Source organism: Benincasa hispida, chromosome 5 (assembly GCF_027475165.1).
Source record: "Benincasa hispida cultivar pf3 chromosome 5, pf3_genome.v1.1, whole genome shotgun sequence".
Taxonomy (NCBI): Eukaryota; Viridiplantae; Streptophyta; class Magnoliopsida; order Cucurbitales; family Cucurbitaceae; genus Benincasa; species Benincasa hispida.
In genome coordinates, this window is record NC_143482.1 from 69,051,923 (window position 1) to 69,075,762 (window position 23,840).

General features: G+C 36.7%; 1 non-coding gene across 1 annotated transcript; it reads left to right on the plus strand.

Annotated features, from left to right (window-relative positions):
• Window positions 1–19,956: 19,956 nt before the first annotated feature.
• Window positions 19,957–20,060, plus strand: LOC120078905 (small nucleolar RNA R71). Its single transcript, XR_005482180.1, has one exon. It is a non-coding gene; the product is annotated as a small nucleolar RNA R71 (small nucleolar RNA).
• The last annotated feature ends 3,780 nt before the right edge of the window (window positions 20,061–23,840 follow it).

The window sequence follows — 23,840 nt, forward strand, 5'->3', positions numbered from 1 at the left end:
GGTCAAACATAGGACACCATCTTCATGTCTAAATTCTCACCGAGTTCGTTTTAGGGGTAATTTGTATTGATGGCCCTATTTAGGGTCCACTCGAAATTTGACCGTCGTGATGTATCACGTCATGAATTTACCATTTTAAACTTTTTTTTCTTCTTCTTCATTCCTCCTTCATCCTCTCTTTTGCATCATTTTTTTTTTCGTTTTTTCTACTTTTCTTCTTATTTTATTTTTTTTTTCATTTTTGACGATTTCTTTTGTTTCACTACCCTCTAGGCGATTTTTCTTTTTTCTTCTCCAACAATATATGTTTATGTCGCCTTATTTTTTTTGTTTTTCTCTCTTTATTCTTCGTTCTGCATTTTTTTCTCACAGAGAAAAGTTGCAGGTGTGTCTGATGAAGAACAAGACGAATGAGAGATGAGCCGGAGCGGGAGTGAGAAAATGAGAGGAAGAATCTAAACAAATGAAAAGAAAAATGGGAGAAAAAATTGTTATCGTGTCTTGTGAGGATCAAGACAATGGAGCGAGAAGCGGGAGCGGGAGTGAGGAGTTAACAACAGGCCCTCGCATACGTTTTGAGGTCAAATGGGTACTTTCAAATGTTTTCACATGCTGATGACGTCAGCAGAAGGCCAATTCCGAGCGTTTTTAAAAGTGAGGCCAAATTTCAAGTTGTAAATTCTCCATCATTTTAGTATGTCCAATGAACTGAATTGGGATAAATCCTCAAATAATCCTACTTATGATAAACATGCTTTATAAATGCAAAATTAGAGGTCCTTCTGGGATCTTACAAACACTCACAAATAAGGTTAACTATACAAATGATTCTAACTAGGCGTATCTAGTGTTAAGGTTGATGTCTCGAATCTCGTGGTTTCATAGTTTGTAAATTATTTGTACAAATGATTTTTTTAAAAATAAAATAAAGTGTTATTTTATTTGACATTTAGTTACATTAACCCAAAACCAATAAACTATGATCCTAGGTTATTTAGTGTATCTTAAACATATATGTGGTGACATACAAGTGGATCATGTTTAGGTAATAACTTAAAAGGTTTGTAGTAGATGGATAAAGTTGGGTACTTTATCCCAGTGACACTACGTATACGGTTCACTTTATAATTATTATAATTGTTGTAAAGGGTTATAAATGATTTGATCCTGTTCATTCTCGTGGAGACATGTGAGTAGGGGTATCCTGTACAAAGAGTTTGTATAAGATCGGACCACGAAATTATTAATCTCTTTTTATAACACCGTTACTTGAAGAGACTTATATTTCACTATGATGGCCACAGATGACTTAACCTTAATCCTGAGTGAGTTATGAACTCTTCCTGCCTATGAGGGTGGTCCTTTGTGTTGGGGTTGATGCCCTAAATCTCATGGGTTCTATAGTTTGTAATTGTATTATATAAATAGTTTATTTATTTAGTAAAATTTGAGGTATTTTATTCAACATTTAGTACCATTAACCTACAAAACCAACAAACAAACATCTAAGATTATCTTTTGTAGCTTAAACATATATGTAGAGACATACAAGTGGATTATGGTTAAGTGATAACCAGAACGGTCTGTAGTAAATGGATAGGACTGGGTACCTTATCTTGGTGACACTACGAATACGACCCACTTTGTAGATGTTACAATTGTTGTAAAGTATTACAGACGATCTGATCCTGATCATTCATGTAGAGACATGTGAGCGAGAGTGTTCTACACTAAAGGGATTGTATAAGACTGGACCACGAAATGAACTCCTAGCTATGAAGGCGGTTCTTTGATTTGCATGGGTGAGAGTGGCCAGATCGCTAACTTAATAAGTCTACCATTTTGGGGATTCGTCTGATTGGGGAGCTGGAAACGTAGCTACATAAGATGAAATTCACTCCTTCCTCAACGTCGGGGTAAGTAAACAAATTTCTCCCTTAAGGGCTGATTTCGGGGGCTTGAACAATGTCACGTCACATCCTCACCTGCCCTGAGAGGGGTTTGATCATAGTTGGACCATGACTTATTGTTCATTAAAGGGATCAGTGATACTTAAGGAGTTAGATGTAACTACAAGGGCAAAACGATAATTTTGGCCTAGCTGTACTTACAAGCAATTTGTGAAGGATCATTGCACTGTTGACTGGTTATATCCAATGGACATAGAAATATATCTGTAGTGTGAAGAGTGCAACTATCGGTCTATAGTGGAATGATCGACAATTAATGGAAGTTGGATAATTTAATTAAAGAAGTTCAATTAATTATCCAAGTACCATTAGAGTTTCAAGCTATAGGTTCATAAGGTCCCCTTTGTAGCTCAATTGAGATTATTAAGAATTAATTTTGAATTAATTTAAATTGTTCAAATTAATCAACATGATTAATTATATGTGATATAATTAATTTAAATTAATTTTATGTGATATAATTAACATAATGTATTTGATACATTATAATATTAAGTTTTATTTAAGAGGAAATAAATATTTAAATTTGATTCAAGTATTATTTCTATGAATTTGATTAATATAAAAATTATGAGTTAAATTTAATAGAAATTTGATTCATATTAAATACTAGTGGTTTTATGAGAGAATAATAACCTTATGTTATATTTGATATAATACAAAATTAGATATATACATATGTTAATTGTTGATATATGTATGATTATATATATTGATGTTTTTTATTTGAAAATAAAATGGGACGGGAGTTATGTAACTCCCTCCACCCTCTCTCTCATTTAATTTCGTGAAAGTGGTTCACGATAGATTCAGTTTTTTGGAAGACGTTTTCTTTTCCTCTTTTTCTAGGTTATCTTCTTCACAAAAGTAAGTGACAGAGATCTATCCCAAAAAGAAGAAAAAGAAATTCTCTTCTTTCATCTAAAATAACTCTCACTCTCCCAAAATCATCAGAGCCCACACACTCCTGAGGATTCTCATATCCTATAGTGAACACAGAATGCTCTCTTTGGTATTGTCCATTTGAAGAAATTTCTGTATTTTGGAGATCGAGATTCAAAGAGAAGGGTAAGTGACCGGATCGAGAGGAATTTTTCGTGAAGAAGTGATTCTTCAAGAGGTTAGTAACCCAAAGAATGCATAATAAGGTTATGAATTTTATCATTCTGTGTAAATTAAAAATTGGGAAACGATCTTTGCTTCCATCTAGGATTTTTACAAACCTTCCTGTGGTATTAGAGCGACGTTTTTGGTTCTCAATTTTTAAATTTTTGGAATTAAAATTTGTTTATGGTGGGTACTGCATTTTTTTATGCATCCATATTGATGAATGTTGGTTGTGCAATTTATGGATGTTTTTATCAGGATTGGTCTATAGATTTACTGCTTTCTTTACAAATTGGTTTGTAAGGGTCCGGTGTTTTGGGCATATTTATGGAATCGAGTCAGTATTTGTTATGTCCTATGTCATTCGTGATTGTTCCGATGAAGTTCTAGAGAAAACGATACCCAAATTGGAGCAAAGATGGTGTAAATCGTTATTGTATAGTAGGCGACTATACAACAACATCATAACGATGTGCCCCAGTGTTGCGACGCTGCGAAGAGGTGAACATAGAATTTTTTTATAGCGTCACAACACTAGGGAACAATGTTGGGACGCTCCGAGACAGAAAATTCACGTGGTTCAGTCGCGATTCGACCGGTTCACGTGCATTTTATGGGTTCGAGCAGTTCGTGGCTTGACTCACCTATTTTGGTCTGGTTCAGTTGCTTATTTTATGTAATAATTAGTTTTCTAATTAATTAAATTAATATAAAAGTTATATTAATTTAATTAATTGTTTAGGAGTCCAATCCCGATCCATTTATTGCTATTTAAATTATGCATTTGATGTATGGTTTATATATATATATATATATATTTATATATCATAATGTATGCCATATAGAATATCCCACCATAGATTATGCATTTAATCATGTATCATAAGTATTATAAATTTATAATATGGTTGCATGATTTAATTTTATAGCCTGCTCATGCATCATATAATATAAATGTTATAATATATAATGCATGCATTAATGACATTATCATACATAATTTATATTATAATTGTTATAATATTTAATAAGCATATTTGGATGAATGTCATTATTAATTACTTTAATATATAAATGTTATGTATGTTGAGTAATGGAATGGAAATTACATAAAGCATGTCATTATTTTAGGTAATTTTATAATTGTTATAATTTTCCTAAGTATGGTTTTGAATGCAATGTATAGTTTTAATTTATTTCAAGATTTTATAATTTCTATGGTGACATGAAATTAGAAATTAAAATCAACAATAAAAAATTGCATGCAAACTTAGGTTAAAATTATTTTTAAATAGCTTAAAATATGATTCACATAGACCTAAGTTCACAATATTTCTAATATGATTAAAAAATAGTTTAATCTTTTTAATCAGTTTAATAGGATTAAATTATTTTTTAATAAAAGATTAAAGTTATAGCAAATGTATATATAAGGGACATTTGTTTAAGGCCAATTCTGTCTAGGTTGGGTTATTTAAGCGGATGGAAACGGAACACCCCTACCTGGGAACTGACTTGGAAAGTGAATTGGATAGATTGGCTACAAGCATGCAATTGTTGATTAAAAGTTTATTAAAATGTTTAATAAATATTAATCAAAATCATTTAACTATCCAAAGTAAATGTTATTTTTGGGCAAAATTAAACAATCACTTAGTAAAAATAAGTAGCCGTATTTTTTCTAAGTTAAGTTAACCCTAGGTAAAATACTCAGTGGGAGGAAAATGGGTATACGATACTTCATTGTTCTTTTCACGTTTCTCCTCATAGTTCACACTGTGAGACCTATACTTGGCCTTGAGGCACCTTTGCTTGTGTCCCCCTACGGATGGTGTTTGTATAGGTCAATTCTGGAAATAGTGTTTATAGTAAGTGGAAGCAGGACGTGTGTCAACACATACCACGGTCTCTCTTATTAGTTTGTAGTAAATTTTCATGCTCGGCCTCGAGGTACCTTTTTTTGTGCCCTTCTCGGATGGCATTTGCATGACTCTTTACTCAAACTCCATATATGGATAAAGTTGTTTTAGTTTTTTCCCCAATTGATTTTTTTCTTATGGTTGGCTCATCGAGACGGGACTTTAAGATCTAAAATGAGGAGTTACACTTAAAGAAAATGTTAAGCTAGTTAACAATTTATAGACCGAATACTGGTGACTAATAAATACAAGAACAAATAGTTGTTTTGTTTATTGGTTGAGATGGTCTCATTTTAGTGAAAGGGTACATGTCACTCTATGGTGACTTATACCTTGCCTCACTGAAACATCATTGCAAGATAGATGTCACATAGGGTGCATTAAATTATTTTGCTAAATTTGATTGGTTTTTCCAAAATGGATAATGCATGGATTACTAATATAAATAAATTGCATATTTCAACAATATTATCAATATGACTTATCGTCGTCGACAAATTAACCAGCGATAATTACATCACATGAAAAAATACAATCAATATAGTTCTGATCATCGATAACTTACGATTTATCCTGGTGGAGGAATGTCCTCCAGTCCCAACTCCAAATGCCACTCGAAACGTTCAGGAGGCATACAAACGCTAGGTACAGGCAAATGAAAAGGCCCAAGTATATATCTTGGCAAGTTTTTCCGAGGTCTTGACCAAGAAGCATGAGCCCATGCTCACTGTCCGTGAGATTATGAAGTTTCTGAGAGGAATGTTCGGACAACCTTTGCTCAGCCTAAGCATAACGCTTTTAAATTCATCTTCAATACCCGTATGCAAGAGAGGACCTCTATTCGAGAACACGTTCTGAACATTATGGTCCACTTTAATGTGGCGGAGATGAATGGGTCCGTTATTAATGAGGTCAGTCAGGTTAGCTTCATCCTGAAAACTTTACCTGAAACTTTACATAAAAGTTTCCTACAATTCCGTAGCAATGCTGTTATGAATAGGATTGACTACAACCTGACCACCTTGCTTAACGAGCTACAGAATTTCTAATCCTTGATGAAAGTCAAGGAAGAGAAGGGTGAGGCAAATGTTGCCTCATCCTCCAAAAAGTTCTACAGAGATTCAACCTCTGGAACTAAGTTTGTGCCTTCCTTTTCCGACACCAAAAAGTGGAAGAAGAATAAAGGTGGAAAGGGGAAGGCTAACCCACCAGTTGATGCCCAAATGGGCAAGAAGGCCAAGGCTACAAAGGAAATATATTTTCATTGCAACCATGAGGGACATTAGAGAAGGAATTGTCCCAAATATTTGGCAGAAAAGAAGAAAGCCAAACAAGGTAAATACATTTTGCTTGTATTGGAGACTAGTTTAGTGGATAATGATGATTCGACCTGGATAATAAATCAGGCGTCACTAACCACATTTGTTCTTCATTTTAGGGAATTGATTCCTGGCAGCAGCCGACACCTGGTGAGATGACGATGAGTATAGGAACTGGGCACGTTGTCTCTGCGAGGGCAATGGGAGGACTCCGGCTTACTTTACAGAAAATTTATATTTTGTTAGAAAATGCATATGTAGTTTCTGACTTAATGAGGAACTTAATTTCTGTAAAGTGTCTTATTGAACAAAATTATACTTTATCTTTTTTTTTTTTTTTTTTTTTTTTTTTTTTTGTAAATAAAGTGTTTATTTATAAAAATGGTATTAATATTTGTTCTACTAAACTGGAGGATAATCTATATGTGCTAAGATCGTTAGCAACTAAAGCTCTCCTAAATATTTAAAATTGCGGTAACTCAGAATAAAAGACAGAAAATTTCTCCTAAAGCAAATGTCTATCTTTGGAACCTAAGATTATGACACATGAATCTCAATAGGATTGAGAGACTGGTTAAGAATGGACTTCCAACTGAGTTTGAAAAAAATTCTTTATCTATATGTGAGTCATGCCTTGAAGAAAAAATGACTAAAAGATCTTTTACTGGAAAGGTCACAGAACAAAAAAACCCTCAGAGCTTGTACATTCAGACCTCTATGGTTCGATGAATGTTAAGGAAAGAGGAGGGTTTGAATATTTCATCACTTTTACTGATGATTATTCTAGATATGGGTATGTTTATTTAATGCAACATAAGTCTGAAGCCCTTGAAAAGTTCAAGGAGTACAAGGCTGAAGTTGAAAATACATTAAATAAAACAATGAAAACATTTCAATTAATCGAGGTGGAGAGTATACAGAATGAAATTCCAAGACTATTTGATAGAACATGGAATTGTATCTCAATTCTCAACAGCTGGTACACCTCAATATAATGGTGTATCAGAAAGGAGAAATTGAACCTTATTGGATATGGTTCGGTCTATGATGAGTTATGCTTCCTTACCTGACTCATTTTGGGGATATGCAATACAAACTGCAACTTATATTTTGAACTGCGTTCCATCCAAGAGTGTTACTCGAACACCTTTGGAATTATGAAATGGTTGTAAAGGTAGTTTACACCATTTTAGGATATGGGTTGCCCATCACATGTACTTGAGGAAAATCCTAAGAAATTGGAACCTCATTCAAAATTGTGCCTATTTGTAGATTACCCCAAAGGAATGAGAGGTAGTTACTTCTATGATCATAAAGATAATAAAGTGTTTGTGTCAACAAATACTACATTTTAGAAGAGGACCACATAAGGGAGCATAAGCCTTGTAGTAAGATAGTGTTAAGTGAACTTTCTAGTGAAACTACTAAACCTTCAACAAGAGTTGTTGAAGTTGGTTCATCTAGTAGGTCGCATCTACCTCAGACATTGAGGGATCCTCGACATAATGGGAGGATTGCGAACCCGCCTATTCGTTATATGAGTTTAACAGAAACTCTTGCTATCGTAGTGAACGGTGATGTTGAGGATCCATTTTCTTACAAGAAGGCAATGGAAGATGTTGAAAAAGATGAGTGGATCAAAGCTATGGATATCGAAATGGAGTCTATGTACTTCAGTTCAGTTTGGGATCTTGTAGATCAATCTGATGAGGTAAAACCTATGGTTACTAATGAATCTACAAGAGAAAACGGGGTGCTAATGGGAAGGTGCAAACCTTTTAGGCTAGACTTGTGGCAAAAGATTATACCCAAGTTAAGGGAGTTGACTATGAGGAGACTTTCTCATATGTTGCCATGTTGAAGTCTATCCCTGGATACTCCTGTCCATTGCCTCATATTATGACTATGAGATTTGGAAAATGGATGTCAAGATTGCTTTTCTGAATGACTATCTTGAGGAGACCATATATATGGAGCAACCTGAGGGATTCATAACCCAAGGTCAAAAGTAAAAGGTCTGCAAGCTTAATCAGTCGATTTATGGATTGAAATAAGTTTCTCGATCTTGGAATATAAGATTTGATACTGTGATTAAATCTTATGACTTTGATCATAATGTTTATGAGTCTTATGTTTATAAGAGAATCATTAACAGTTTAGTAGCTTTTCTTGTGTTGTATATAGACGATATCCTACTCATTGGGAATGATGTAGGTCTACTGGCTAAAATTAAAGATTGGCTAGCGACACAATTCCAAATGAAAGATTTTGGAGAGGTGCAATTTGTTCCAGACATTAAAAAATTTATGGATCGAAAGAATAAAACAATGGCCCTATCTCAGGCATCATACATTGACAAGATGCTTGTCAAGTTTTTGATGTAGAACTCTAAGAAAGGTTTTCTCCCTTCCAGGCATTGAGTTATTTTGTCTAAGGAACAATGTCCTGAGACACCTCAAGAGGTTGAGGAAATGAGACGGATCCCCTATACATTGGCTGTTTGTAGCCTGATGTATGCGATGTTATGTACTAGATCGGACATCTGCTATGCAGTGGGGATAGTCAATAGATATCAGTCTAATCCAGGATTTGATCGCTAGACCGTTGTTAAAAATATCTTCAAGTATCTTCAGAGAACGAGTGACTACATGCTCGTGTTATTGGGTTTTATGTCCTAAAACTCGTGGTTTGTAAACAAGTAAACTTATTCTGTTATCAATAAGGATGTTATTGAGGTTTATTCAATAAAGTTGTTATTGAATGTATAAATTACTCATTTCATTTTAGAAAGAACCTAAATCCAATAAACTAAGATCCATGGCTATTACATGAGTACTTTATGTGAAGACATAAGAGTGAATCAAGTTGAATAGATAGCCAAAATGGTCTATAGTATACGGATAAGGTTGGGTACCTTATTCTGGAGACTTATTGGATGCGACTGACTTTGTATTTAGTACAAACGATGTGATCCTAAATCGTTCATGTGGAGACATGCGAGTGGGGGTGTCTTATACAAAGAGTTTGTATAAGACTAGACCAAGAAATAAGTCACTCTTACCTTATAACATTGTTTGCTGTTTAAGACTGATTATTTCAAAGTGATGACCTAGGTAACTTGACCTTAATCATGAGTTAACTATGAATCCCTGTTTATTTGGGATTATCCTTAGATTTACATGGGTTAAAGTTGGCCCAACAATGTCGGCTGAATAAGCCTCCCATTTTAGGAGTAAGACTGGGTAGATAGTTGGGAACATAGGATGCAAAACAGAATTCACTCCTACCCGCTTTTAAGGATAGTAGAAAGATTGTTCTCTTAAGTGTTGATTTCGAGTCTCGAACAAGGGGTCCGACCCTCTCATTGGCCTGAGAAGGACTCGGTTTGGTGATTGAATCACAAACTAATTGCTCATTAAAGGATCAATGGGACTTAAGGAACAAGATGTAATCTCGGGGGTAAAACAACTTTTGACCCAGAACAATCTGTGAAAGGTTGACTTACTAATCATGGTTATATCGAGTGGACAGAAATATATCTACAGTGAGGGGAGTACAACTATTAGGCTTTAGTGGAATGACAGGGTAGTTAACGAATGTTGATTAATTCGGTTAAAACATTTAGCCAATTAATCTCGAATCGTTGAAGCCTATGGTTTGCAGGTCCATTAGGTCCCCCTACTAGCTCACAAACGGATCAAAACTTAGAACAACGTAATGAGAAAATTTGAAATGTTCATATTCAAATTAGGGAAATTATTAATTATATGTGATATAATTAAACATTTAATTATCAAATTAAACAAAATTGGAGAATTGAAGAATATTTAAATATGATTTAAATATTAATTATATGAATAAAGATTCATATTTGGTATAGGTATTTTATTAATTTAATATTTGATATTATATTAAATTAATTTAATTAATTAAAAATTAATTTTAGGATTAATAATTTGTCCATTTTATTTCTGAAATTAGATTTAAAAAATTATTATTTTTTATTTAAATCCAATTTTAATTTTGTAAATTGGATTTCAAGATTGAAAAATTGATTTTAATTAAAAATAATTAATATTAAAAAATGGAAAATTAAGGGTTAGTGAATTTTTCCCACTTAACCCACAATGTAACACCTAAATTCCACTTTTGTAAAATATGTTTGGTGTCAATTTGTTGAGCAATTAGATTGCATGACTAAGCTGATCGAAACCACAAGCTTTTAGCTGGATTTGACATGCAATTTTTGAAAATTTGCTAAGATTTTGAATGAAGAAGGTGTTCTTCAACTTTTGGTTACTAAAGAAAAAATTTCTCCTTTTTCCCAAAAAATTCAACTCGTTTTGGTTTCCACAATCCAAAATGAGGTCCTAAAGAATAGTAGGGAAGATCAAGTGGTAGTTTACAACTTGTTAAAGAGTAGAATTCAAGCTGGATTTGAAGGATTGAAGAGTTCTTCAAAGGTAATCTCAACAACCCCATTTCTTAGTTATGAACATGCTTGCTTGGTTCTAAAATTGATAGAATTAGAGTGCTTAAAATCCTAATTGCTTCCGCATATTGAATGTTAACACCAACAACTGGTATCAGAGCATGATTTAAGCATTCAATTCATGTTAACTTTAGCTTGGTGGGTTTTTTCATAAGTTGTATGAAAGTGGGTGCTGATATGGATAATTTCAATTTTGGCATTAGATTTCTCTCCAATTCAGAAGTAATTTTTGTAATTGACTATCTGTTTATGGGCCTTAATGTGTGCTTAAGTGTCTATAAATTTATTAGAGTCAATAGAGTTGTAATTAGGTTGTAATTGAAGAAAGAAGGAAGCAAGCTCAGCAGCAGAAAAAAGTTTTTTGAAGTTATTACCTTGCAGCATTGCAACGTTGTTCATCATACAGCCCAGACCTAGTTTATGACCCATTGACCCGTCTTGTGAGCTTCGCATCTTATGAAGTTTGAATCGTCTTGTGAGCTTCAAACATCCTGTGCACTTCAGCCATCCTGTGAAAACTCCAGTCGTCTCGTGAAGTTCGAGCCATCTCGTGAGCTTCAGACGTCTTCTGCACTCCAACCATCCCATGAAACTCCAACCGTCCCGTGAAGTTTTTTTCGTCTCGTAAAGTTGCGTTTCAGTCGTCTTGTGAAGCTCCAGCCATCTCCTGACTCATCAGATCGCGTGCGCCAGCTGCTCCATCCGATCGCCCGCTCAGCTGAAAATGGCTCAGTCGGTCCAGATGGTATGGACCAGTCCGGTTCGACTGGTTTGACCAGTTTTGATCGATTTTTGTCGGTTTTTGAAGTCTTGGAGCTGGTTCAAGGGTTTTTCAAGCAGTTTGTGCAGTCTTGTAGTGGTTTAAACTTGTTTACCAATTATTATTGTAATAATTTAGGTTGTTCACTTACTTAGAATGCAAACTAGTCCATATTAGTGTGTGTTTAATTATTTATGCATTATGAATGTATGTTATAATTAAATAAATCTTGTATGTGCATATAGTATGCCATGTAGATTTAAAATCCCACCATAGGAAGCATGTACCATGCATTGAAAGTATGTTATAAATGGTTATAATATATAATATGCATGTGTTAGGGTTTCATGTTTTAATATAAAGTGTAATATTAAATTTTGAAATGCTTGATGAATGTTATGGATTGAAAGTATGCCTATATTTTATAAAGTGTTATAAAATGAATTAGATATTTAAAATCCATAACAAAGATAAGATGTATGCCCACCTAGGATTAACAAATAACAACCTGTTTTAATAGTTAAAATAGTTTGTTATCTTGTAAAATTTTGGTTACAAACTCACGTGGGCTAAAATCTCGTCTAAGGCTGGAGGTACTTAAGTTGACGGTTTACGAAACAACTGTTACCTGGGGATTTTAGCCGGTTCTTGAGTGTTGTTAACCCGATTTTATGAGCATGCGTGAGCGATGCGAGGTAATAAAATGGTTTATCACTTAGATGTCGTAGGTTAAATCCAAATATAAACATTACACTTGGATAATCACCTAAACTTAGGTTATTTATTATCCAAAATATACCTAAGTAAATATTTACCAAAAACAAATAGAACACTTCAGTAGAAGATTAATAATGTATACGATATGTTATTTTTAGCTCTCCCGTGAGATTCATGCTCGATTTTGTGTCACTTTGGGAGTGACATCCATTCAGAAGTGTTTGTATGGGTCAATAGTAAGGTGAATAGGGAAAGTAGTTCATAGTAAGTGGGTGGAGGATGTGTGTCAATATATCCTACGGTCTCTTCCATTAGTTTGGACTGTGAGATTCCTATGTTGCGCCTACTTGCACCTACTTGTCATTTTTAGGCAACATAAGCTAGTCGTTTTTTCGGCGGCTATCCCCTCGGACGGTTGTAACATAGGATTTGGAACAACTCAAACTCCAGAAATGGATAGGATTTCTTAGGTCCATTCCTAACCTTGAATATTCAATTCAGAAGCATCGTTGGGGTCAATATCTGAGATTTGAAGATTGAGGGTTACATTTACCAGAGTTACTAAGAGTTAGTAAATTCTTGACCAAAAATGGTAACTAAATAACTATAGGAATAAGAGTTATTTTGGAATTAGTATTTAGTCAAGAATATCTTGCTTAAGTGAATGAATATTTGACTGTCCCTCGGTAGCATCTATTTTGACTCACTAAAGTATCGTTGCAAATAAAAAATGAAATTTAGGTACATTATTACTTTTGCTAAAATTTGATTGGTTTCAAAAGCAATTTACTGATTAGAATTTTTTTATTTTTTCAGCATGTCGAATTCTTCTAAATGAATCGCTTTCAATAGATTTAACGATATTAATTTTTTAACATGGAAATCAAATATAAACGCAATACTAGCATATGATGATTTAAAATTTGTTTTAACAGAGGAATGTCCTCTATCTCCCAACTCATCTGCAAACCAAAGAGTTTGGAACTCATATGATAGATGGATTAAGGCAAATGAAAAGGCTTGAATCTATATCTTAGCAAATATTTCTAATATACTAGCTAAGAAATTCGAGAACATGATTTTTGCTAAAGAAATCATAGATTTGTTACAGACATTGTTTGGGCAATTTGTCAACAACGATTTTCTCGAAGAAATTTATAACCATGACATAAAGGATAAAGCTTCTGTTAATGAACATGTTCTGAACATGTTAGAAGTAATAAACACGAATGTCATAGATGAGAAAACTGAGAAAGAACAACAAAGTAAACATGATTTACTTGTCATTGAAACATGCTTAGTGGAAAATGATAAATTAACATGGATATTAGATTCAGGTGCCGTTAATCATATTTTCATTTTTGCTTAGGAAACTAGTTCCTAGAGGTAGCTTACAGAAGGTTAAACAACCTTTAAGGTAGAGATCGAAGTGAAGGAATTCTTGTACAAGAGTATCTATGAGCGGAAGTGAATCTTTCCAATTCATTGTGACATAATTTCCACATATACATTCACACATACAAATATGCATTAACAACACTAAATTACTGACATGCTAAAAAGATAAATGACAAGAGAATGAGTAAATATACCAGTTGAAGACTTTCTTCAGCAAGACTCACTCTCTCCGCGAACGAACACCTTTTGCTTTTGCTAGACCAGCAAGCAAACGTTCAGCCCCTTCAATCGTCTACCACGAACGGCTTCGCATGAACACCAGGAAATGGGGACGACACCACCACTTGGAGCCCTCAGTATTCTTAGAGTGAGAATCCAAAGGGTGGGCTTTGTTTGAATTTGGTAGAGGTGAGAAGGAAAGGCTATCGTGTACAAAAGATCAAGTAAGTGGGAGAAGTGAAGGACTATTGTAGAGTCGGGTGCTTGATCGTTTAGGCGAGGTACACGATCGTGTAGGAAAAGCTAAGTGATCGTCTATACGATCGTTTAGACAAGCTCAGGCACTAAGCGATCGTCTAGGAAATAGTAAGTGATTGTTTAGAGAAAAGGTCCACGGATGAATGCGATCGTTTAGGAAGTCAAATCTATCGTATAGGCTCTGAAAATACTAAGCGATGGATAACAACACGTCGTGATGTAATTATGCGAACCTTATGCAAAAATGAAAAACCATTTTCATTTTATTATTCAGTTACAAAACCGAATTAAACTTCCCACTTTCACACGATTTCGGAGAAAACGTCGAGCAATTATCTCATAATTGTCCAATTAATAAAATAATAAATATAATCATATTATATTCATAACCTATAGTTTTATATCATTGTTTCGGTTCTATCGTGATTCAAGTTGGGTGTGTATTGTATAAAATAAATTGGGAAAACAAGTTCTAAGTATAAGTGATGCGTTGATGCTTTGATGCGTTAGTAATTGTCACGCGTTGGTGCATTAAAGATGTATGCAACAGAACGCACGACACTCCTATTATTGACGTTCAAGTTTTCCTAAATCAGACCCAAGTATAAATCTAATTTAGGTTCCTGGTAAGTCCAGGGTCGAACTCAGGGATTCAGTTAAACAAATGCAGACCTTGCGTTGTAGCTATTGTAGGGGTTTTCCTAAATATATGAGAAAAATGTGTTATTTACATTAAGTGTTGTGCCTTTGCAAGAAGATACAAAAGAGTTGAGTAGTGATTAAATGGATCATGCGAAAATGGAGTTTAATGTAAGTGGTATGCATTGGTCTAAGATGAATGTATATAAACCAGAATGTGATGTGGATGAGATGGGATGATTTGCTTATCTTTTGTTTATGCGTTAGACTTTATTCAACACTTCTCAATGCAAATAACATACAAAACCTATCTCTAGGATGCATACGTTAAACACAGAATGCAATAGACACCAATAAGTCTATCTCTAGATGTACTAGGCGTCCTACTTGATGCGGCTTAGTTATTCTCTCGAACAATCTAAGTTAAAGATGCTTTTACCAATTGATCAAGTTGGCTTAAACGTTGAAATGAAGTTTTGCATAAAGTATAAATGCATTCAACATAAACAAGAAATAAACAATGGGAAAATGTGATAGATCAAATATATGAATTTTATAAAGAAGAAAATTGTCTTTACAAAAGCAATATTCAATCAAATGCAATGAAAGTGATAAATGAGATGAAAGAAACTGAGTCAAGCTGCAGAGTACAATCTCTTGTATCTCTTTGGCTCGCTCAATTATGTTGTGTACAATCACTTGTATAGGAGTTGGACGAAGTGTCTTTCTCAAGCTTGGCTTCCTCCACTCCCTGACTGGCATTGGTGGTGGTTCTCAACCCTTCTGATCGTCTTGGCACCACAACATAGCTTAAACTACGACTACGCTAATTACAGAGAGTGAGAGTCTTGATAAATTTCTATGTACTGTCTTCTAATTGTCTGCGAACTCTGGAGGGACTTCATCTATTTATAGGCGTTGGTCATGTCCACTTGGTGAATGGGCAGCATTAAAGTCCATGCCCTTGTCAGCATTAAAGTCCATGCCCTGGTCAGCCGCCTGACTCTTGGAAGCTTTTCAGACGCCGCCTGCTGCAGATGCCCATATTGCAAGTGGTGATGTGACATAATCAGCCTGAATCAATGTATCTTCTTTGCGTTGAATTCCCTCCGACGCATGGCCCACGCATTAGAGCTTTCCCTGTGGCACTTCTTGATTATGCGTTAGCTTTTTGTAAAGATCCTGCAATACAATGCGTTAGAGCCGCAATATTTAGTAATAAAACTTCTTTTGCATGAGTTTGCTAATGTTTGAATAATTCCATGCGTTTCTACTAAAAATGGGGAGAATTTATCATTAAAAACCTTAGTTGTTCCAACTTAAGAGCAAAAATAACTTATATTTCTACAAGTTATCACCACCCCAAAATTTGAACAATGCTTGTCCTCAAGCATTCCAAAATAATTCTTTGTTATCTCCTTTGTCTTAAGTGTGCAGAGTTCACCTCTCATCATATTTAGTCATAAGCTCGAGACAAGAATTTGGAAAATGTAACGCAGAATGACTCTTTTCTAAAAGGACTAATGTTTAGTTTCAGATACAGCAGATCTTTTATCAACAACTCCTTTCATTTCTCAAAACATTCTCGTTTTTTTTTCTAAACCAACAATGCGTTAGATGCTCTTTTTAAGATAAATGTCGGATAAAAAGAAAAAAAAATTATGAATTCACTTACCCATACGTTGTTCCAGGTACCCCACTTCGTTTTGGCTTGCCCACACAGGTGTCATGCGAGCATCCAACTACGGGTGAGAACCCTTCACAACTAAACTCATATCTAATATTCATGCGTTTCAAGATATAATTTCTTCAGACTAGATAGAGGAGTTCTATAAGACGCGTTGGTCTAGAAAACTTAACTTCATTGTGGCTTGCCCCCATGGGTGTCATGTGAGCATCCAACTACGGTTAAGTGCCTATTCCAACTTAACTCATGCCATTTTGAGGTTTTTCTTTTGAAGTAATGACAGAAGAGTTGTGTTTAACATTTTTCTTATTTTGTTTCCTTTTCTTTATGATGTACTCGTTTGATGCGTCTTAACTCGGATTTCCTTCATCCCCAAATTTGGAGATGAGCTATACTCATCCCAAATTTGGAGACGAGCTAAATCCTCATTGCTAAAAGAGAAACAAAATTTCAAAAAGGCTTTAAGAGTCCGAAAGGATTTGAGACTTAAAGCTTTCACGCGTTAGAAAGAAAACAATAGTCTTTTTACATAAGTTCAGGCTTTGTTGATTTTCCTAACGCCTACTCTATACTTATAGATTTCATATTGTTGATATCATTGAGGTCAGGCAAAGTACAAGACTTAGAAAATATCTAAAAAACAAAAATAAAATATGCTAGGGTCAAACGCAAGGAACAAAATGATAGGAATTTCTCATTCATTTTCATAGATTCACATGAAACAAACAAAAAAGTTAAGCAAGTACAAAAGAACATCACTAAATCAAAATACAAAAATAACCCAACACCCTATTGTGCTGGCACGTCATCTCTGCGTTCTTCTTCAAGATCTTCATCCATAAAGCGCAAGGGGTTTCTAAGATGAGCAGGCAATGGAGGCAGAGCAAACATTCCAACCAAGACCTGGTTGATGTACTGTGTTGTATAAACGAATTGGTCTTGCATCTGTCTTGTTTGCTGCCTTAGGTAGTCTCTTAGAACCCGGTTCTGTTGCTGAAGTCCTTCGATGGACGCGGCCAATGGTCTGAGCTGATCACTGAAAAAAGTTTTCAACTCTTCTAAGTCAGCACTGCATTGAGGTGGTGTTGGTTCTTCACTTCTTCCAACTGGGTCTTCAAAATTTGCTGCGTTGCTCGATCCTAACCTAGTTGGTTCAAATATTGTTGGAGGAGGCACAAAATTGGGAATTGGACTTATTGAGGGCGAAGGAAGGGAATAAGGGATGTCTTGATCTGTGTTAGTAGGTTCTTGATACGTTTGATCAAGATTTCCTTCTAGTGGGGCCATTGGCGAGTCATGGAGAGTAAGGTTGAGGATTGGCTGCACTTCTTCATCCGTATGATCAAGCTATGTTTCATAATCTTCATGTTCTGAAGCTTCATCGCTGTGTTCAACAATCTGGACATGTCTTCTTTTGGGGGCGCGCTTTGATGATCGAGGTTTGGTTGCCACTTCTTTGGTAGGTAAGGCAGGTTGATGTGGCGAACCACGAAGTAAATGGCTTACTAACTTGGTATCTATCAAACCATCGATCTCTTCATGATCATCCCCTAGAGGGATGCCCCTGCGTTTACATAGTGCACAGATCAGCCATGGGAAGTAGAGTTATCCTCGTGGTTTAGTCTTGATGGCCTTGGTCTGATCCCTTATTATTCTTCCAACGTCTAAAGGGATGCACTGCATGATGCAATAGGTAGCCAGGATGTGTTCCTTTGACAGTGTTTCATCATGCGTTGTAGGCATGATGCTTCTTTTGATCAGATAGTACCATAGATTCGCGTTTGGGGTTAAGTTCCTGGAAGCTAGCATCTTTGCTCCATTTCTAGATTTTTTCCACTTGCTTCCAGGTCTGGCTACCGTTAACTTATCTTCCAGTTGGCTTGCTGTTGGCTGCTCTAAGATGCGATTACCTTTAGCGTCCGGATTACTATCGATGTTGAACACTTCGTAGATCTTGTCGGCTGAGAAATGCACTAATACCTCATCAACGAAGGCTGTGTTCTTCTCCATGTCAAATTTGCTGCTATAGAACATGCGGACGAGGTTAGGCCAAATCCGTGTGTGCCCAATGCAGAACTGATTCCAGCCCATTGCATTTATTGTTTCTGTTATGTATATTGGCAGTGCGTGGCGCTCGGGAAAGAATCCTTTTTCTACAAGTATGTCACTGAATTGACGCTTTCTTCCCGAGGTTTTCTTAGGTAACGCGTCGGTTACCTTGCGTTTTTCTGCCACGTGTTCTTTGGCTTCCCTTGCTAACTCTCTCAATTCATTCTCCAATTCCCTTTGGAGAGCTGTCTTCTTTCGCCCTTGCCTCGCGGGCTGTCAGTCTTTTAATTCCTTCTTTAGTTCGTCGTACCTTGAGCAACTCCCATGCGTTACATTCTATAAGTGGAATGTTGATATACAATTGCCTCAAGGGCTCAAGAAAGAGCTTGAATTTTTGTTCATCATTCTTCTTCATCAGACGTTTAGGGAATGGTGCGTTCAGCAGCACCACAGGTTCTCCCGCGTTAGACGTACTGGGTTCTGAATGGCTTGTGGTCTCAGGCATTCTTTCTTCTTGATCCATTGAACGTGTGATGCGTTCTTTTGAAGGACTGCTGTTTCTTGGATTCATTCTTCTTTCTTCTAGAGCTTTTCCACTTTGCAACGTAACCGCGTGACATTTCTCCTTCCCATTGTTGTACCCAGGTGTTTCAGTATTGCTAGGTAGAACTCCAGGCTGCCTGCTCTTCAATTCGCTCGCTATCTGCCCTTCCTGTATTTCCAGGTTTCTGATAGACGACGCCTGGCTTTTCAGTAACGCATCATTTTGGCCTATGTACTCCTTCAATAGGTTCTCAAGCATAGATCCTGAACTCGACGCCCGTCCTCCTCTATTGAAGGGTTGTTGGTGATGCTGATGAATTTGTTGAAATGTAGGCGACGGTCCATTCCTTTGCTGTTGGTTCGTCCCTGGGTGGTGCTTCTGATGATTTCCTCCTGTCCAAGAAAAATTTGGATGGTTTCTCTATCCAGGATTATATAATTGGAAAATGGGTTGTTTTAATGAAACATACTGACTGAGGATTCTGTGGGCAATCCGCATAGATGTGACGGTCTCCACAGCCCACACAGCTAACCATGGGCTGCCCGAACGCTTCTACCTGATTCACCTTCTGCTGATTTGATGCGTTTCCTAGCGTTGTGTTCTGCAAAAGGCTGGTCATCGTAGCCACTTGTGCAGAAAGTGTGGCTATTGCGTTGGAATCAATAGAATTAATGTTCTGAGATCTCTTCTTCCAGTCAGCTCTTCCATCATACGTATCGTCCACCCATTCCATGTTGTGTTTAGCAATGCGGTCTAATATATCTTTAGCTTAAGTGTAAGATTTGTCCATAAGTCCACCAGCCGCTGCTGCATCTGCTGCCATCTACGATGCTCTATTCAATCTTCCGTAAAATGTCTCCATTTGGATAGTTAGTGGTAGTCCATGGTTCGGAAAATTCTTGACCAAACCCTTAAAACGCTCCCATGCGGCGCTTAAGGTTTCAACTTCCTCTTGTTCAAAGTTCATAATCTCTCGATGCCTCCTCACGTTGGTGGTAGGTGGGAAGTATTTTTGCATAAATTTTTCTACCAACTTCTCCCAGGTGGTGATTTCACCAGGCTTCAGTGAGCTTACCCATTGTTTTGCGTCATCACGCAAAGAATAGGGGAACAAAGACAACCTGCTCGCCTCTGGGGTGATTCCAGGAATCACAAATGAATTACACGTTTCCAGGAAACACTTCATGTGGGCGTGAGGATCTTCACCACGACCACCCCCAAATTGTCCAGTAGTTTGGAGCATTTGGAGCATTACAGATTTCATCTCAAACCTCGTCCCATCTGGCGTTAGGTATATGATTCCTGGAGAGAGATCATACAGTACAGGGGATGCGTACTCCCTCATGGGACGCGTGCTGCTATTCGCCATTAGGATTGGATTTTGTGTAGCATGGGCTAGTTGCTGAGCTAGTTGCTGATTTTCCTGTTCTTCCGCCATTGCTCGTTGCCTGTTCTGTTGTTTGAGAAATTGCTGCCTCAACCTTCGACAATGATTAGATCAGTTTCTACGTCGGAAGGTCCTTTCAATCTCGGGGTCGTATATGAGTTCAGAAGTGCTCTCCCTTCTCATAAATATTCACAAGCTTAGGCTTAGCTTGTAATATTCCCTTGACCGAAGTGTTCCTACAACAGATACAGACAAAATTTCTGGTTAGTTTTGTTTCTGAATCCCCGGCAACGGCGTCAAAAACTTGTTCGTTGCTATCGTGATTTGAGCTGGGAGTGTATTGTATAAAATAAATTGGAAAAACAAGTTCTAAGTATAAGTGATGCGTTGATGCTTTGATGCGTTAGTAATTATAACGTGTTGGTGCGTTAAAAATGTATGCAACAGAACGCACGACACTCCTATTATTGACGTTCAAGTTTTACTAAACCAGACCCAAGTATAAATCTAATTTAGGTTCCTGGTAAGTCCAGGGTCAAACTCAGGGATTCAGTTAAACAAACGCAGACCTTGAGGTTATGTTAAACGCATTAAAGTTCCCAGCTCCCAAATCAGATGAATCCCCAAAGTGGTAGGTTTGAGTCGGCGACTTGGCCACTCGCACCCATGCAAATCAAATGACCGCCTTCAATGGCAGGAGTTCCCAACTCACTCAGGATTGAGGTTATGTTACCTATGGTCATTCTAATGAAGTGAAGTCTTTGTCATGAATGGTGTTATATAACGAGACATTAACACTTCGTGGTCAGGTCTTATACAAACTCTTTTGTATAGGATGCCCCGCTCGCACATCCCCACATGAATAATCTGAAGGAAATAGGAAACGAGATTTCCGTGAGTAGCAGAAGCAAGACCATTCCAAATTACAATCATAAATCAATAAATCATTTACAGTCGACTTCAATACAAGTGGTTATACAATTTACAAAGAAATTACAGCATGATACAATAAATGTACAGAGTGAGAAACTGTACTAACAATGACAAAAGCATCTCTACGCTCTGATGCGCACTCTAATATGTCACAGCAACCACGAGCGCTCGATCTACACGACCACAATACTGCATGAACACTTTGCGCTCGTCCTCAACGATATCCTCGGTCACGAACTCCTCCGTAGCACCAGGAACGACCTCCAAAAAACCTCAACGGTGTTGAGTTGAGTCTGACACCACAACAAGGCGACTTTGGTATTTTTGGTGTGAGAATCCAGAAGGTGGGCTCTGTTCGGACTTGGTGTAAGGCAGACGAACGGAGGAAAGATAAATCGTGTACATGACTGGGCAAGTGGGAGAAGTCGGAGACCTATCGTATAGGTCGATGCCCAATCGTTTAGATAAAATTATGCAGTCGTCTAACAAAAGCTATGCGATCGTTTAACTCTATCGTTTAGCTCGGTCGATTCTAAAGATCGTTTACCTTAGGCCAGTGATCATCTAGCAAAGCTATGAGATCGTTTAGTAAACACTGCATGATCGTTTAGCTAGCATCTACACGATCGTTTACCTAGCTCAGCCGTCGTTTAGTAAATCTGTATTTACTTGACGACTTCCGTGAGTTTCTTTTCGGCGGAGAGAAAACTCAAATTCTATTCAAATTTTTGTTAAAACTTTTGTAAAAACTCTTTTTCAAAATAGGAAACCGATTTCCTTTTAAACTCACGGTTACCATGATCAATAACCACCCACTACTTTGGTTATTTAAAAGAAAAAGTATTAATTATCTAATAATTAATATTATTATAAACATAAATGATAACCAACTTATCATACTATATTGATAATCTATAGTTTTAATATTTCATCTCATGAAACATATAAACCATAGTTCTTTTCCTATTCTATGGTACTTAATATAAATCTCATTTACATCAATCCTTCACTAGATGTATCTCATACATCATACCGATTGTATCACATATAATTAAAATACCTCTTGTCAATTTGAACATTTCAAATCAACAACAAGAAGTGATCCTTCAACATGAATCCAAGCTACCAAGGGGACCTCATGGACCTGTAGATCCGAAGCTCCAACAATACGTGAATAACTGACTAAACTCTTTAGTCACGGGATCCACCATCCGTTAACTACCAGGCACTCCACTAAAGACTGACAGCTGAACTCTCCTCACTACAGACATATTATGTGTCCATCTTAACCAATCAGTAGTGTGACAACCCTTCACAGATCGCTCGTAAGTACAGCTGAGCCAATAACCGTTATGCCCTTATAGTTACATCTGTCTCCTTAAGTATCACTGATCACTCTAATGAACATAAATCATAGTCCTACTATGACTTAGTCTTCTCTTCCAAAGAAAAGTTGTGGCCACTATGTTCAAGCCCCGGAATCAGCCCTTAAGAGAGCAATCTCTCTACTTATCCCTGCTTTGGGAAAGGAGTGAATTCCATATTGTGGATTGAGTTCCCAACTCCCAGATCAGACAAGTCCCCAAAAAGGTAGGCATGTTGAGTTGGCAATCTGGCCACTCTCACCCATACTAATCAAAGGATCGCCCTCAAAGGTAGGATTTCACAAAACACTCAAGATTGAGGTCGTGTCACCTATGGTCATTTAGGTGAGATGCAAGTCTCTAATATAAACAGCGTTATATAAAGAGTCTAGTCATCTCATGGTCCAGGTCTTATACAAACTCTTTGTATAGGACACCCCCGCTCCACGTCTCCACACGAATGGTCAGGATCAACCATCTGTAGTAGTTTACAATACTTGCAAACCTCTACAAAGCGGGCCGTATCCGTAGTCTCACCAGGATCAGGTATCCCACCTTAATTCTTATACTATAGACCGATTTAGCTTATCACTTAAGGCATGATCCACTTGTATATCACATATACATGCTTAATTTCACATAAGATAACCAAGGAGCTTTGTTTATTGGATATGAGTAAATGCCAGAATTAAATAACTCTTATTTTATTCATTGAACAATGTGTTTACAAAACAACGAGACTTTGGGATAATTAGGACACCAATCCCAACAATCTCCCACTTGTCCTAATGACTCGGGAGACTAATGTACAATACAATATAAAAATGTACAATATACAATAAACTAGGGCATACTCCAATATCATATCCCACTTGCCCTAGACAAGATGTCGCATATCCTGCAGACCCAGACTCTCCAGGTGACCCTCGAACCTTTTAGCCGTGAGGGCCTTTGTAAAAGGATCAGCAACATTGTGCTCCGATGCGATATGCTCGACTATCACAACACCACGACGTACAATCTCCCTGATCAGGTGATATTTCCGTTCTATGTGCTTACCTCGATGATGACTCCGAGG